The 16,969-nt window shown below is 39.8% G+C and overlaps 1 protein-coding gene across 3 annotated transcripts in view; it reads right to left on the bottom strand.

Moving 5' to 3' along the window:
- spry2 (sprouty RTK signaling antagonist 2) overlaps nt 1–16,969 on the bottom strand; it is a 212,426-nt gene that overhangs the window by 50,958 nt on the left and 144,499 nt on the right. For all 3 annotated transcript variants that reach the window (XM_034678191.1, XM_034678192.1, XM_034678193.1), the window contains exon 5: nt 10,551–10,597. The gene's annotated coding sequence lies outside the window, so the exon portion shown is untranslated. The remainder of the gene's footprint in view (nt 1–10,550; nt 10,598–16,969) is intronic.

Below are 16,969 nucleotides of genomic sequence, written 5' to 3'. Positions count from 1 at the left end.
GAAGACATGCAGGAAATGCTCGACCGGCCAGAACTCGACCCGGCCAGCTGATACGGACGTGCTGGACTCCAGCGGCAACAGCTACTACTACTCGTCTCCTCACTATCACCGCTCCCTCTCTCTCTTATTCTCCTCTATCCCTCTTTCCAGACCCAACTCGGTCTCAGCAGATGTGTGTCTAACATGAGTCTGGTTCTGCTCGAGGTTTCTGCCTGTTAAAGGAAGTTTGTCCTCACCACTGTAACTAGCTAAATACTGCAAGGTGCAATGCTCATGGTGGATTAAGTTGGGGTAAGACACTTCCTGTTTACTAAATATGCTGCTTTTTGTTTTTAACAGGAGTAAAAAGCTTCTTTATAACCTACAGGTAACATCCATGTGTTTGTTTTTGAAAATGATCACAATTACCAAAAAGAGGTCCTGCAATTTTCCATAATACAGGCAGCCCTTGAAAGTGATGAGGTGATGCCGCTTCCTGTTTGCTTCCTGCGCTCATGTTTACAACACTTTGTTCACGTTTAGGTCGACCCGTTCTCCTAAATCTGAATAACAAGAAGCAGCTTCCCTCCGCTGTGTGTGTCGTCTCCTCCTCCTCCCTGTATGCAGAGCGGCACTTTCCAATTGTTGACCTCGGTTTGAATTTTATGGCGATGAATAGGTTAAGTGCCGCCATAGAGGGAATGACATCAATGCCCTTCTAATTACAATGGAGGCCATTTGGATTTATTCACTGGACACGCCGGCACCAGAGGGATTTAATGAGGGCTTTGACATTTGTCCCCTTCTCTAATAATTATTCTGTTAGAGAATCTTCGCCTTGGCCAAAGCCTCTGTCTAATTGAAGTGTGTGTTCACGTGTCGGCGGGGTTTGTACTCCATAATGTATTCAACCTTCTAGGCAATCATTTTTACGTCCAATTTAACAGGAAAACACTTGAGTGATCGTGAAATTTCAAAGATGTTGTCGTGTGGTTTGGTATGCACGATGGAAGTTTCCATTCACGTACAACAGCAACATGTTTTGTGAGCAGTGGATTTTTGCACCTACTTGGGAAAATGTTAAAAGATTGGTCGTTCAAATGGCAGCTCCATCATAGGTGGAGGGGAAGCCTGAATTTGTCAAAATGTCATGATAGCATTTTATTTTGTCCCTTTCTGCAGATTGTAGCTAAGCTAACGCGGCATCTTTCTACTTCCTGCTGCACCATGATGGAAAATAACACTGTTTTTTGATTGGCACTTTTTTTAAATATTCACAACTTTTGTGATATTTATCTGATTTCATTTCATTGATTTTACTGTAATAATTGTATTTATTTTTTCTGATCTTAATCTGATTTGATTTTATTGATTTTATTGAACTAAATGAATTTAATTTTTCTGAAATGTATGTGATTGAAATTAATTGATTTATTGTAATATTTTTTTTTTCTGATATTTATATGATTTATTGTATTAATTTAATTGTTATAATTTTATTGATTTTGTCTAGTATGTATATGATTATTTATTTGATTGTATTGTAAGAATTATATTTATTTTTTGAAGTATTTATCTGATTTTATTTTATAAATTTTATTGATTTTGTCTAGTATTTATCTGATTTTATATTATTGGTTTTATTGTTATAATTTTATTGATTTTGTCGAGTATTTGTCTGATTTTATTTGATTGATTTTATTTAAAATTGTATTTATTTTTTTGGATAATTATCTGATAATTGAAATGGTTGTATTGTAATTATCAAATTTATTTTTTCAAGTATTTATCTGATTTAATTGTATTTATTCCATTAAATCTTTCTGGAATTTATCAGATTTTATTTTGTTGATTTTATTGATTTTTTTCAGTATTTATCTGATTTAATTTTATTGATTTAATTTTTTTTTTCTGATATTTATTTGGGTTTTAGTTTATTGATCCTATAGTAATAATTGTATTTATCTTTTCTAGTATATCTGATTTTATTTTATTGATTTTATTGTGATGGGTTTATTTTTCCTATGAATTTCCTCTGTCTTATTTTAGCCTTGTATCATTTTACCTATTGTTGTTTTCTTTTCCTGTTTTTTTGTTTTTGTTGTTTATTTATCTTTTATTTTGTTTTTTTGAAGCACTTGCTTGACTGTCTGACAGGCACTATAAAAAATGAAGGTGTGTTGAGTTGAGTTGTAGTAACTTGGATATTTTAAAGGTGAAGTTAATGAATCCACAGTAAAGTCTGAATCTATCCAACAAACATCCAAACAGAAGCACAGAGCCCCGTCTGTTTCTGAATCCTTGATTCTGACAAATCAAAGCAGAGAGCAGACACATCTGAGCTGCATCACATTTTAAACGTGTTGATGCCGAGGACTCACAAGGAGACAAACACATCTTCAAAACTGCTGGGTTGACAGAAAAATACTCCAAATGGATTTGAGATCAAGACAAACAGTTTAAAAAAACACTGAACACTTCCAAGCTGTCTGAGAGAAGAAATCTTTACACCACGCTCGACATCCCGCTACATCCGTGACAGAACAGACTGTCACTGTAATCTTAAATGTTGCTGCATCACTGTCCCTGAGACAGACCCTGGCCCATCTATCTCCTCCTGCTAATAAAGTTATCCCCAATCCAAACAGGGAGACGAATAACCCCACGTCCGGGGTAACAACAACTGACTCGTTTAGCACATCAAGCAGGGAAGGAAACGTGACGGAGCTTGAAGGGAGGGAGCGACACATTCATCAGGAAGACACAGGACGCGTCAGAGTCTCTGTAACCTTCGGACAGTCATCAGCGTACGCGTTTATCTGGCGCTCCTGATGTGACAGCTGAAGTTGAGAGTGACAGAGTGTGACTGCTTTCTGTGTGATTACTCAAACTCCTACACACATTTAAAAAATCTGATAAATATCAGAAAAATAAAATAAAATCATTACAATTAAATACAAAAATTAAATCAGATAAATATTTGATGGTGGTAGCAGGAAGTAGAAAGATGTTGCGTTAGCTTCACTTCAATCCGCAGAAATGGACAAGATAACATGTTTTCAAAAACAACCTTAATTGCAGACCTGAACTGGTTCACACTTAAGGCCTGAATGCATTTATTTCCGTTGCACGCGTTAATCTGGCGCTCCTGATGTGACAGCTGAAGTTGAGAGTGACAGAGTGTGATCAGTCAAACTCCTACACACACACACACACACACACACACACGTAGGTGATTATACAGACGTGTTTGGCTCGAGGTTACAGGTGATTTGGCGTCATATTGTTAAGTTAAATGTTGGGAGCTCATAAACGACACATCAGTGATGAAGAACGCTTTCTCCCATCTGTCTCCGGCTGCCACTGACAACGACATTTAACATAAAGCAGCTTGTTTGTGGACTCCATGGCATATACAGAGCTCTGTGTGTGTGTGTGAGAGAGATAATGTTGCATTTATTCATGAGGAACACTTCACGGAACAACACAAAGTGCTCGACGGGGAAGCAAAGGACACCATAGGCGAAATCAACGAGGGGGAGACCCAGTAGAATCCAGTGTGTGTTTGCTATGTCTTTGGTGGTACACACATTAGGACAGCTGTGTTTCTCTGGACCCAGATAACAAGAGGGATCAGCACAGAGGCTGAAATACAAAAAAAGAATGAACGCATTCTCTGAATATTCGTCATAAAGTGTGGCGTCCAGTGTTGAAGTTGTCTGAGAAGAACGTCTGTTTTGAATTTTTTGAACACCAGCTCGACTAAACAGGCTTGTGGGAGGCAGACTGCAGCTCTAATTCTCAGGCTGACTGTTTGGGCAGATCCAGGCAAAGAAAAGTGAATGAGTAATGCACTTGTCTCTTAACAAAATCTGTGTGGGCGCCCTTTAACATCACAATTAACCCTCAACCACCTCCAAGGGAGCCGCTGAATGGCCGGCAGCACAACACTGCGCTGGCTTTGTGCAGGGCTCAGGTGTGGATGTGTGCAGCTGAGAGTACGGGGTGTATATTTGGATGTTTTCTCCAGGAGGAAACAGAGAACACTGAATCTGATGGTTCTCAACTGGTTCCATTTGACCAGCCAAGGCATAACCATCACGATCGTGGTCATTACTTCCCAAGTGGCAACACCTAAGAATGAGACCCTTATCGTACCTATCATATCGCTTGTAACATATATAATTGAATTGTATCATATCCTATCCCATCATATTTAACCGTACCTATCGTCTTGTATTGTTTCTTATCGTAACACATCATATTGTATAGTATCATACCTTTCAGTTTGTATCATATTGCATTGTATTGTGTCTAACTTTACTGTATCATATCTTACCTATTGTACTGCAAAGTATGGTATCGTAACATGTGACCTGTATTCTATTGTAAAGTCTCATACCTATAATATCGTAAACTATTTTATTGTATCGTACCTATCATATCGCTTGAAGCATATAGAATTGTATTGTATCATATCGTATCACATCATATTTTACCGCACCTATTGTATTGTATTTTTTCATTTCATGTCGTATCTTATTGTATCATATCATATTCTATTGTTTCATATCATATATCACATCGTGTCATATCATATATCATATTGTATTGTATCGTATTGTATCGTATCGTATTGTATTGTATCGTATTGTATCGTATTGTATCGTATCATATCGTATTGTATCGTATTATATCATATTGTACTGTATTGTATCGTATCGTATCGTATTGTATTGTATCGTATTGTATTGTATCATATTGTATTGTATCGTATTGTATCATATCGTATCGTTTTGTATCGTATTGTATCGTAACGTATTGTATTGTATCGTATTGTATCGTATTGTATCGTATCATATTGTATTGTATTGTATCGTATTGTATCGTATCATATTGTATTGTATTGTATCGTATTGTATTGTATTGTATCATATCATATTGTATCGTATCATATTGTATTGTATTGTATCGTATTGTATTGTATTGTATCATATCATATTGTATCGTATCATATCGTATTGTATTGTATTGTATTGCATCGTATTGTATTGTATCGTATTGTATGGTATTGCATCATATCGTATTGTATCGTATTGCATCATATTGTATTGTATCGTATTGTATTGTATCATATTGTATCGTATTATATCGTATTGTATGGTATTGCATCATATCGTATTGTATCGTATTGCATCATATCGTATTGTATCGTATTGCATCATATCGTATTGTATCGTATTGTATTGTATCATATTGTATCGTATTATATCGTATTGTATTGTATTGTATCGTATTGTATTGTATTGTATCGTATTATATCGTATCGTATTGTATCGTATCGTTTTGTATCGTATTGTATTGTATCATATTGTATCGTATCGTTTTGTATCGTATTTTATCGTATTGCATTGTATTGTATCGTATTGTATCGTATCGTATCATATATCGTATTGTATTGTATTGTATCGTATTGCATCATATTGTATTGTATTGTATTGTATTGTTTCGTATTGTATCATATCGTACCGTGTCATATTGTATCATATTGTATCATATTGCATCATATTGTATTGTATTGTATTGTATTGTTTCGTATTGTATTGTATCATATTGCATCATATTGTATCATATTGTATTGTTTCGTATTGTATTGTATCATATTGTATTGTATTGTATTGTATTGTTTCGTATTGTATTGTATCATATTGTATTGTATTGTATTGTATTGTATTGTATTGTATGGTATTGTATTGTATGGTATTGTATCATATTGTATTGTATTGTATTGTATTGTATTGTATGGTATTGTATCGTATTGTATTGTATTGTTTCGTATTGTATTGTATCGTACCGTGTCATATTGTATCTTATTGTTTGGTATTGTAACGTATGGTACCTTTCATATTGTTTCCTGTTGTATTGTATTCTAAACCATCGGTGGATTCTCTCTTCAAATACGACACGTTAAGCTCTACCTTATTACAGCAGCTGTATCAAGAGACAGACTCAGAGATGAAGACTTCATAATGTACAGATGGTGCAATCTGTTGAAACACCACCACCTTCCTATTTCATTCATTTAGGTTCTATTTAATGTGTATTTTAAAATCAACATCAACATTATGTTACACTGTAATTAGTGAAGTGATAAACACAGATAGTTCACTGAGTAAAGAGGAGTTACAGACTGAAAAAGAGGATAAGAGAAGGTTACTGGCTGCAGTGAAGGACAGGATACGGAGAGGATGGACTGGACCGGGCAGATTGGCAGACTGAGCAAAGACTGGCTGCTCTGCCGGAGGTAGCAGGTGGTGAGTTTTGACTAGCAGACAAACATGGAGGCTGGCAGGTGGTGATCTGCAGTGTGTGCAACAATGAGCTGAGATGAGGAGAGTGATGAACCTGATGGAGGGCAGGTGTGAGTGATCATAAGTAATCATAGCGCCGGGAACCAGGCGCGCCAAAACAACAATGTATGTACACACACAAATAGACATTAGAGTCATGATAAACAAAGGAGCACATAACATGGGAGGTGAGTGGATACAGGGAAATAACATGGAGGGTGTGGTACAAAGATCCATGATTGATTTGTTGAGAGCAGCAAATCAGTCTTCTTTACATGGACAATTTTACATTTAACCCCACAACAGCTTAATACTAGAGTCCCAGTGTGACATTTAACATTGTGTACAGCATTGTGAAAGCACACAGCCCTATGCTCTGCCTCTGCTACTCCCTCCCATGATGTCTCAGTGTAAATACAAAGGCACAGAAGTCCCACCTTTAACAGGCAGTGTACGAAGGTGATAATAGAAAATGTTAAAAAATAATAATATATATAAATAAACATTTTAATTTCTGCTGTAATATGTACAGTTGAATGGGAATTGACTGTAAAACACATGGATATAGTCACTGTGACATTACCCATTGGTTTCTGGGGAGGCTAATGAAGCCCGAATAATGGCGACCGCAATCTTAGGCAGGCTAAGCAATCCGGAGACCAGCAAAGAGGTGGAGTCAAAGAGACCTTTCACCTGTGAATACAATCAACTGCACCAGTAGATAATAGTTGTTGACTAGTCCTACGCTCCCAACATGCAGGCCAGCTCATCGTACCTAAAGTCTCTAAAAGTAGTATGGGAGGTAGAGCCTTCAGTTATCAGGCCCCTCTCCTTTGGAATCATCTACCAGTCAGAGTCCAGGAGGTAGACACCCTCTCTATTTTTAAGAGTAGGCTTCAAACTTTCCTTTTTGATAAAGCTTGTAGTTAGAGCTGGATCAGGCTTGGACCAGCTCTTAGTTATGCTGCTATAGGCTTAGACTGCCACACTTGGGATCATGTCTCACCCCCAACCCCCTCATCACTCACTTTAACTCTCCCTGTCACATTAAAGTTACTAACCATAGACCTTTCTGGAGTCCCTGAGCTCCCTTGTCTCGTAGGTTCCTCCTGCTGTGGACGTTCCAGACTCCAGCGGCAACAGCTGCTACTACTACTCGTCTCCTCACTATCACCGCTCTCTCTCTCTTATTCTCCTCTATCCCTCTTTCCAGACCCAACTCGGTCTCAGCAGATGGCTGTCTAACATGAGTCTGGTCCTGCTCCAGGTTTCTGGCTGTTAAAGGAAGTTAGTCCTTGCCGCTGTAACTAGCTAAATACTGTGAAGTGTAATGCTCATGGTGGATTAAGGTGGGGTCAGACTGAGTCTTACCCTGTCTTGGTGTTGGGTCTCTGTTCATAATTTGACATAGAGTGGTTTAGACCTGCTCTGTTTGTAAAAGAGTCTTGAGATAACGTTTGTTGTGATTTGGTGCTATACAAATAAAGATTGATTGATTGATCTTGACTCTATGTTACATGGGACTCTGTAGCATGTGGCGTCCCCACTCTGTGAGTGTCTCTACAGATTTAAGGGCACCCGCCACCTTTCCACTAGTTTCAGCATGAAGAGCTTGAACAACTTTCTCTCTCTCCATCTTTTCAGTTTTGACACAAAGAAGACTGTTCACCCAGAAGCTTCTGAAGCGTATCGTCGTACAGTGAGTGGGTACACAGGCCTCATTCTAATTGCAAAACTTCTGCTTCATGCCGGACCAGAGAGATCAATAAATCATTGTAAAGTCCTGAAGAGTAAGAAGAGACATACGGAGAGGTGAACGCAGAACATGTGGGTTTAGAATTCAGCCGCCAGCAGAACATTAAAACATAAAAACATAAAAACATATCCCCCCCTGGTCTGTTTCCTCCTCTGCATGTTATTCTGCGCACAGTTCAGCAGTCGGCCACCAGGTGCCACTGTTAACTCACAGCAGCCCTTCCCCCAGCCTGACATGTGCCTCCCCCCACTTGCTTCTGTCTTCCCCTCCATGCATCCCTTCCTCTCTCCTTCTCTGCTCCCTTGCTCTAAAACAAAGTAATTGCCTGCAGCACAGTTCAGTGTCTCTTACTCTGTCTGACGCAGATCAGGCTCCAGCCAGTCAATCATTATTTCTACCACAACAATGAATACCTCACGTGGTTCAGCTGCCGCCGACATTAACATCACTGTATGTGTGTGTGTGTGTGTGTGTGTGTGTAGTCTTAGTTAAAGTCAAGCAGACTCAGTGTGTGCCCTGTGGGTTTATATTTAGCGATTACAGCGAAGAAGTTCTGGATCATATTTATGCATGACAGTGTATGCATGTGTCGGATGCACAAGACTGGTGACAGACATTAATCTCCCAGCATTCATCTGTCACTTAGACATCTAGAATTCAAAAGACTCCAGTCACAGGTCTTGACAGGGTCTCTTTGCAAAGAGAGCTGAATTTTCATTGCCATTGATTTCTATCTTCCTGTTATTTTTCAATGCAGTCCATGTACAAGCAGTCTATGTAAGACCGCTGCACATGTCTGCTCACTGTATGTGTTGAAGTGCACACTGCAGAGAGAGCACTAGACCTCTACAAGGGAGGATTCCACTCTCCTGATTTTCTAATAACTGCGGATCTGACCAAAGTGCTATAAGAATGTTATTGCTCTGCAATATGATACCCGCATCACTTTCTGCTGACAGAGAGAAAGCACCGCAGAAAAAAAAGAGGCAGAAAAATGAAAGCGAGTGGGAGCAACAAAGTTAGGAGTCAGTTAAGTCGTTTATTTGACCGGCTCCATGGAGAGGGAGACAATGTCTTCTCCAAGGTAATACTCAGCCAGAAGCAGGGTATGAAACCTCTCTGAGTGTCCATATAAGGGCATGTTGTTGCTATTGCAAGTCCATGTGAAATGGATGATCTCTCACTCATGTAGCTTGAGTAATTATTGGTAGTGAGGACAAACAGATAAATTGGCTAAATTACATGGTAGAGTTGACCACGCCCTTTCCCCCCAAAAGGGGCGGAGCTGAGTAGTATCTCTAGTAGGAAATACATTTAACCTCTTAAAGGACAAACAGATAATGTTGGGACTGGGGATCTAATTTAAGCTAGGCTCATTTGTTGAGGCTAGGCTAGGCTAGGCTAGGCTATCAAGTGCTACAGTTGCCATGTAATTCAGCTTGGGCGTAATTATGTGGGCTTTCTGTTGGCAAAGTGAAGCAACTTCCTTAAAATGTGCTAAATTACATGTAAGAGTTGACCACGCCCGTTTCCCCCCAAAAGGGGCGGGGCTGACTAGTATCTCTAGTAGGAAATACAGTTAACCCCTCTGAGTGTCCATATAAGGGCATGTTGCAAGTCTTGAAATGTATGATCTCACATTCATTGAGTTATCATTGGTAGTGAGGACAAACAGATAAAGTTGGGACAGGGGATCTAATTTAAGCTAAGCTCATTTGTTGAGGCTAGGCTAGGCTAGGCTAGGCTATCAAGTGCTACAGTTGCCATGTAATTTAGCTGGGGCGTAATTGTGTTGTCTTTCTGTTAACAAAGTGAAGCTACTTTCTTAAAATGTGCTAAATTACATGTAAGAGTTGACCAAGCCCATTTCCCCAAAAAGGGGCGGAGCTGACTAATATCTCTATTAGGAAATACAGTTAACCTCTCTGAGTGTCCATATAAGGGCATGTTGTTGCTATTGCAAGTCTTGAAATGTATGATCTCAAATTCATTGAGTTATCATTGGTAGTGAGGACAAACAGATATTGTGGTGTCCAGCTGAACTCCTTTTGTTGAGGCTAGGCTAGGCTAGGCTAGGCTATCAATGGCTACAGTTGGCATGTAATTTAGCTTGGGCGTAATTTTGTTGTCTTTCTGTTTCCAAAGTGTGGTGAAAAAAAAATGCAAATAGAGTGTATACTTACAAGGACATAACTGAGTCAGAGTTTCTTAAATTAGCTAAAATACGCTTTTTAGTTGACTCCGCCCACTTCCCCAAAAAGGGGCGGAGTTTACCAGTATCTCCTGTAAAGGTAATATTTACAAGTACCTAATACAGCCCCACTTTGAACAATCAATGTTTAATGTAGCTAACACATGTAGATGTCTTGTGTATTCCATCAGAGTTGAACTCTTTAAAGGTTAAAGGTCATTTCCAGATGATAAAGACAGACATGTAGAGGATAGAAGTGATCTTAAACTCTGACCTGTTGTTGTTCTTGACTTCCAGTCCATACAGGAAGTGCTCCATGGCCTAAAAGGAGAGAAACAATTATCACTGTTAATGACTGATCAAGACAAATGACATAATTATTTACAGCCATTAAAAAGGTTATTACTCTGTATGAATGAGCATTGAAATGTTAAATAAAAAAAACATTAGCTAACACTGTGAAGGAATTACCCATTGAAACAATTTTTTTTCCAGAACATAAAGAAATTCTCCCAAAATTATCCACTTTTTAACATTGTTTAACATATTTTTTGGCATGTGGCTCAGTGGTAGACTTGGGAAAATTTTGAATATATATGATAGTGTGATGTCACCACTTTTTTTTCAACATTTTAATTTTATTTCTACTATGTTCTTGAAATGAAACTATTTTTTTCCTTTGACTTTGAATTCTGGCTTTTTGAATTGAAAGAAATGTCAAATCTAATTTTAACATTTTCCCCAAATTCCAAATTTATTCTCCCTGGCCTTGATTCATGCTCCTCTGAAATCTAGGAAACAGTGGTCACCTTTGGATGCATAGTATTACCTTTTCATGTGTTATAACAGATCTATTCATCCGGTAGAAAAATGTTAAATGAAAAAAGTCACTATTAACTTTAGAACGAGGGAGAGAATGAATTGAAAATACTTATTAAATCCAGAAGCAATTAAAGAGAATAGTGTAATCATCATTTTTTACACTTATCTGATTAGTTTGATCAGATACTTTAATTATAATTTTGGTTTAGTGATTTCAAAGCAATTTGCAGGAGGTTGGTTAAAATGATTGAATTTGGTGTTAGTTATAAAAGCCTAAATTTCTCTGCTCTCTGCAGGACTGTTGAAATGTGGAACATGTGTCATCTCTTGGCATTAGAACACTTGGAATATCAAAAGTCATTTGAGGCTGAGTTCTTTTCTTGAATTTGAAGGTTTACCAATGAAAACACACTCCCAAATATATGGCTACTACTGTTGGAAATACGACTGTTGAGGGAGTCAGACGTTCTTCCTGATTGTGTAAATCTATTTGGGGATGAAGCCAGTGCTCTTCCAAGCCGAGGTTGATATGTAGGTGTCACAAGTGGGCTCACCAATTACCTGAGATATGTTGAGATGAAGCTTTTTATCCTTTAAACGTTCAAACGCTTATTGGAAGTCGCCAAATATAGAAACTTAAATGAGCAAGAAATGGAATTAATAGTGGAGTATACAATTACATGGTTCAGCAGATGCAGTCTAAGCTTTCCCAAAGGGCTAAGGTGCTTTCACACCTGGATTGTTTGGAGGAGTTGTTCCATAACAAGTGTTGTTTGGGATCCTTGGCTTGGATTGTTTGGACACATGTGAACATGGCAATCGCTCTCTGATCAATCAATCAATCAATCAATCAATCAATCAATCAATCAATCAATCAACCAATCAATCAATCAATCAATCAATCAATCAATCAATCAATCAATCAACCAATCAATCAATCAATCAATCAATCAATCAATCAATCAATCAACCAATCAATCAATCAATCAATCAATCTTTATTTGTATACCGCCAAATCACAACAAACGTTATCTCAAGGCAAATTATGAACAGAGACCCAACACCAAGACAGGGTAAGACTCAGTCTGACCCCACCTTAATCCACCATGAGCATTGCACCTCCCAGTATTTAGCTAGTTCCTTTAACAGGCAGAAACCTCAAACAGGACCAGACTCATGTTAGACAGCCATCTGCTGAGACCGAGTTGGGTCTGGAAAGAGGGATAGAGGAGAATAAGAGAGAGGGAGGGGTGATTGCCAAGGAGGTCTGACAGTACGGAACAAAAAGCCAAATGGAGGTGGTCTAGGCTTGCTTCCCGTTGGACCTTGGAGTAGTTCATTTGCATTGAGAACGCCATCAGCAGGAACAAATAGGTGCTTGACACTGTGACGTAATGGCCTGAATTGGAACAAAGCATATTGAAAATGTAGCTTTACATGAACAATATTAAATTCCCAAGCTCCATATCAGGGATAATTCAAGTGAAAACCATTTCAAATGACACACATGGCTCCACCATGACCCCATTTTTCAATTAAGCCAGAAGACATAATTTGAAAACTCAATCATTTGAAAGCTGACTTCAGGGCTGATCTTTTTTTAATCCATACCTAGAGCACATCAGCTCATAATAAAAGGCGTCTATTCCCATTCTTTTAGGAGCATCAGTTAGAAGAGCAGTCAAGGGGAATAAGCAGACACATTGACAACACAGGACCCAGGACCAGCTCATTGAGCCTTGACCTCATCGGCCCAAAGGGTTTGGTAAATGAGCCAAAACCACTTTGAGTATAAGCTCAGTCTGTCAATGCAGAGGATGAATGTAGCTTAGAAAATAGATAAGGGATGTAGAAGCAAAGAGGCTAATGGCTGAGGAGTTGTAACCATCTCTTGTTGGTTGGACTGAAATGGGAACAGGCCTGTTGGTGAGCTTCTTGCGTGCCCACTTGTTCATTTTTCGGGGAGGTAGACCTCCGCTTTGAAGCAGCTACTTCAACAACACACACCTTTATATGGGAACCTGCTGATAATAACAGTAGCCACAACTGAATTCAAAGCTCCCCCATCTTACTTCAAAAGAGTCTAACCCTTGTTTCTAGTTGGAAGTACCAAGCTTGGAGCATTCCCAAGGAGAGCTCATAAATAGCATAAAGACAACTTGCTCATTGCCATCATTAAACACACGTAGTATGAACGGCTAATGAGGAAGTGGTTACGCGTGAGTTCCAGGAGTCTCTTTTTGGACTTGTGCAACTAGCGTCTGTGTGATCTAGATCAGGGGTTCCCCCAATTCTGTGACCCCCAAAATAATAGTGCCAGAGACTGGAGACCCCACCAGTCCTGATGTGGTTGAAGAACTAGTGGGCCAATCCAAAAACCTAGAGATATCTTTGTAATTTAAAGAAGGATAGCAGGATCATTTCCTTTGGGGTCATGTGGCAACAAAGTAAAGAAGACAAATTGATGATGTTTTATATTAATATTGTTGTATCTAAAATGTAAAAGACCCCCCAATCAGTGTCTTGCAACCCCCACTTTGGGAACACTGATCTAGGTATGCGGTTTCTGTTTTAGACCTGGTTTTTGGTTCTTGAGGAAAGTGTAGCCATTCTTTTCAGGATCGGTCTCTGAACAAATGTGTCATTCAGTCAGACAGTAGGAGTGCAATGGGAAAGTGGGGATGTTGGAATTGCCTAAGCTTGTGGCAGCATTCTGCAGAAGTCCTATGAATACCCAATGCCAACAGTAGAAATACTCCAGAGGTACATGTAGTCCTTTTTGGGAATCGCTGTAACACAGCTCCAGAATCAAAAGTAGAGAAGAAACGAGCGAGGGAGCCGGTGATGTCTTCAGGATAACAGGAGCAGACAAAGAGATGTTTTCAGACATAGCTGCTGTCTGAGTAAGAATAGCACAGAGACGCCTAATTAACACAGAAAGCACTACCATCCCAAGAGTGAGCGACTCTCATCCAGCAGCATTATCACCCTACCATGACATTGCCAATCCAACCTGAAACCAGCTTTGCTGAGCTGATATGCCTCTTTTCTTCAATTATCTGATGTCATAACGGAATGCTCACTCATTCTGAATGCACAGCAGCTCCGGCAGCCGTCATCATCTGATTTCTTCCCGCTGAATGCTTTCAGGGAATCGCTCTTTGCAGATGTACCATCATTATCTCAACAATGCAATAAAGTGATGTATCATGATCTGATATAACGAAGTCATGCATATGTATGGCTGACCTCCCTGTCCACCTATCTACCTGTGCAAACTCTTGTCTGTCCACTCATAGTGCAAACATGGAGGCTTTTACAAGGTACAAGTCTTACGTTGGCCCAGTCTCAATGTCAACATTTTGAGGTGCATTCCCACTAAGCAGACTTTTTGGGGACGGTTACGTACCCTTTCTGCAAGCGGGCTTATCAGCAGGCTTAACGTGTGGGGAAATTACCCATGGTTCATAGTGTTGAGATGTGAGATGGAGAAAAAAAAAGTAAATGCACTACACCACCAGACCAGTAGAGGGCAGTAAAACAAAGAGGAATGCCATTCATCACAGAGGTAGGTATCATTATGAGCAACACAACAGTTAGCCTGTTAGCATCACAGATCAGATTCATCACAGATGGATTCACTGAATCAACACGTGAGAGGAGATAAGCGCGAGTAGCAAAGACGTTTCAACACGGCTTTAAAATCCGAGAGATCGGCCGGTGTTTTGGTTTAAACAGCGACCCTGTTAACTGGAGACTCTCAGCCGGATGCATCCCTCATAAACGTCTTTAGACGATCATTAAATATCTGATGAGGATATTTTGAAATCTTAATAAAAACTCAACTGGTTTGCATTCCCAGGAACTCCCTCTGTGGAATCTCCACAAACACTGACACGTTCAGCTGAAGGTCTCCAGTTTACAGGGTCACTTTTAGAACCGTAACACCGGTAAGAGACGCATTCACGGTGTGCTGAGAGAAGACTACTGTTACAAGCTGCTAAATCAAGAGAATCAAAGTACACACACATACAAAAAAAGATAGAACAAATAAAAACTAATAAAAGAAAGAGAAATCATCTACCAATCAGACAAGTTCAGCATTGCAGAAAGTCCCGGGACCTTTGAAAAGTACTGCCCCACTCGCAGGGGCTTTTTAGTGGGGGAGATTATCTACCCCTGAACTAAATTAAGACCCTGGGTCAACCGGGGTAAAGTCTTCTTGATAGGTTGTGGGTGTTTTGTACAAACATGGTTGTACATCCACAAAACAAACTCATTTTATAGGAATTATACGCCAAACAAAAACATACTCAAGACCAGTGTTTTCAATTTTCATTTCTGCCTATAACTCTACAAATAGATGCCCCAAGACCTTCATTCTTTCTTCTTTCTTCCCTCCTCTGTCTAAGCTGTGACAAAGCCTGTTTCCACTCTTCTTTTGGATCAGTATACCTCTCCACTCTCCTATAATTTCCACAGTAAAATGCTGAATGACATTTTGCAAATTGGCGTAACCTTTTTTGCATGAAATTGTACAAGTCTCTGCGCCCCCCCCCCCCCTTGCTCCCTCTCGTACAGTACGCTCCACTCTCGCTATATAACCTGTCAAAAAAAAAAGTGCTGGAGTAAACCGGCCGTGAAAATCTCCAACAGGAGGTAAGTGTGGGATTAAGATCATGTTATGGCATTTGGTTGTGTAATTGGCCCCCCTTGAAAGGAGCAGGGCTACAAAGTGGAAATGTTTGGATGTTTGCACGTAAGCCAGGCGGACTCGGCGGTGGCAGCGGAGAGCAGCGGTCCAGCCAGCAGCTGGTCAACACCAAGGCTCAAACATTGTTTCGTCCCGCTTGCTGCACTCCCAATTTCTGGGCATCGGCGTCACCTTGGACCACATGCTGGCCAAGACTATGAGTCTATTCCCCCTGTTTCTCTGTGATTTGCCCTACAGTGAATACTCATTAGCATTTTTCCCTCTACAATAACTGGCCTGCAGTGCTCCCATCTGTTGACTGAATTGGTGAAGCCAGGTGTGCATGTACTGTGTTGTTTGCTCCTTTTATTTGGAATCAAATAGTGTCATTAATGCTAATTTGCACTGTGATGTTTTCCACAGTGTGAGCTTGTAACCGTCACACACACACACACTGAGTAATCTAAGTCGCAGTACATCTTCAGCTAAGCTTTCATGTCAGCAATCATTTCATAAGAAGTAGGTGTCAGTATCTTTTAAGTGGTGGGTACCTCATTTTGCTTGGCAACACTTTACAACCACTTGCCTATAAACTTCACAGCATAGGGGGGGGGGGGGGGGCCGTGGCGGAGTCAGGACACGGCTCAGGTGCGCCTGCTTTAATGGACCCCTTGCCTATAAACCTTAACAGCTAATGTCACAGCTGTGGAGTGCAGAAGAAGCTGATATCTTAGGAATTAAAAAGCAGTGATGATACAGCAGGTTTTTGATTGTCTTTAAGGTCACATTGGGTGTATTGAAATGAATCCCAGCATCAGATAAGCACAATGTATTACCCCCCTTTAATTGATTTCCTCAACAATACCAGGGATTAAACTCACACCGCGCTGATTGTATTACAGTGTTGACTGCTCACATCACAGGAGATGAATGGAACAAATTCATACTGAGCCAATTACTGCTTTTCAATAATGTAAACCCGCAGAGGCCGTCCTCTTCCACCCACTCCCCCTGCCCCCCCCACACGGAGAATGGGGATTGTGTACAAGAACAATGACTGGAAATCAATGCAGTGTTTGTTCCTGATGGCACTTTCCACCTGCCTGTGTTTTTATTTCCCTTTCAGAGAGGAGGCGGCGTGTTGTGCCATTTGCACCTGCATGGTAAGATTTATAGAA

The sequence above is a fragment of the Notolabrus celidotus genome, chromosome 24 (genome assembly GCF_009762535.1).
Source record: "Notolabrus celidotus isolate fNotCel1 chromosome 24, fNotCel1.pri, whole genome shotgun sequence".
In the NCBI taxonomy this organism is placed as follows: domain Eukaryota; kingdom Metazoa; phylum Chordata; class Actinopteri; order Labriformes; family Labridae; genus Notolabrus; species Notolabrus celidotus.
This window is presented reverse-complemented; position numbering and strand designations above follow the sequence as displayed.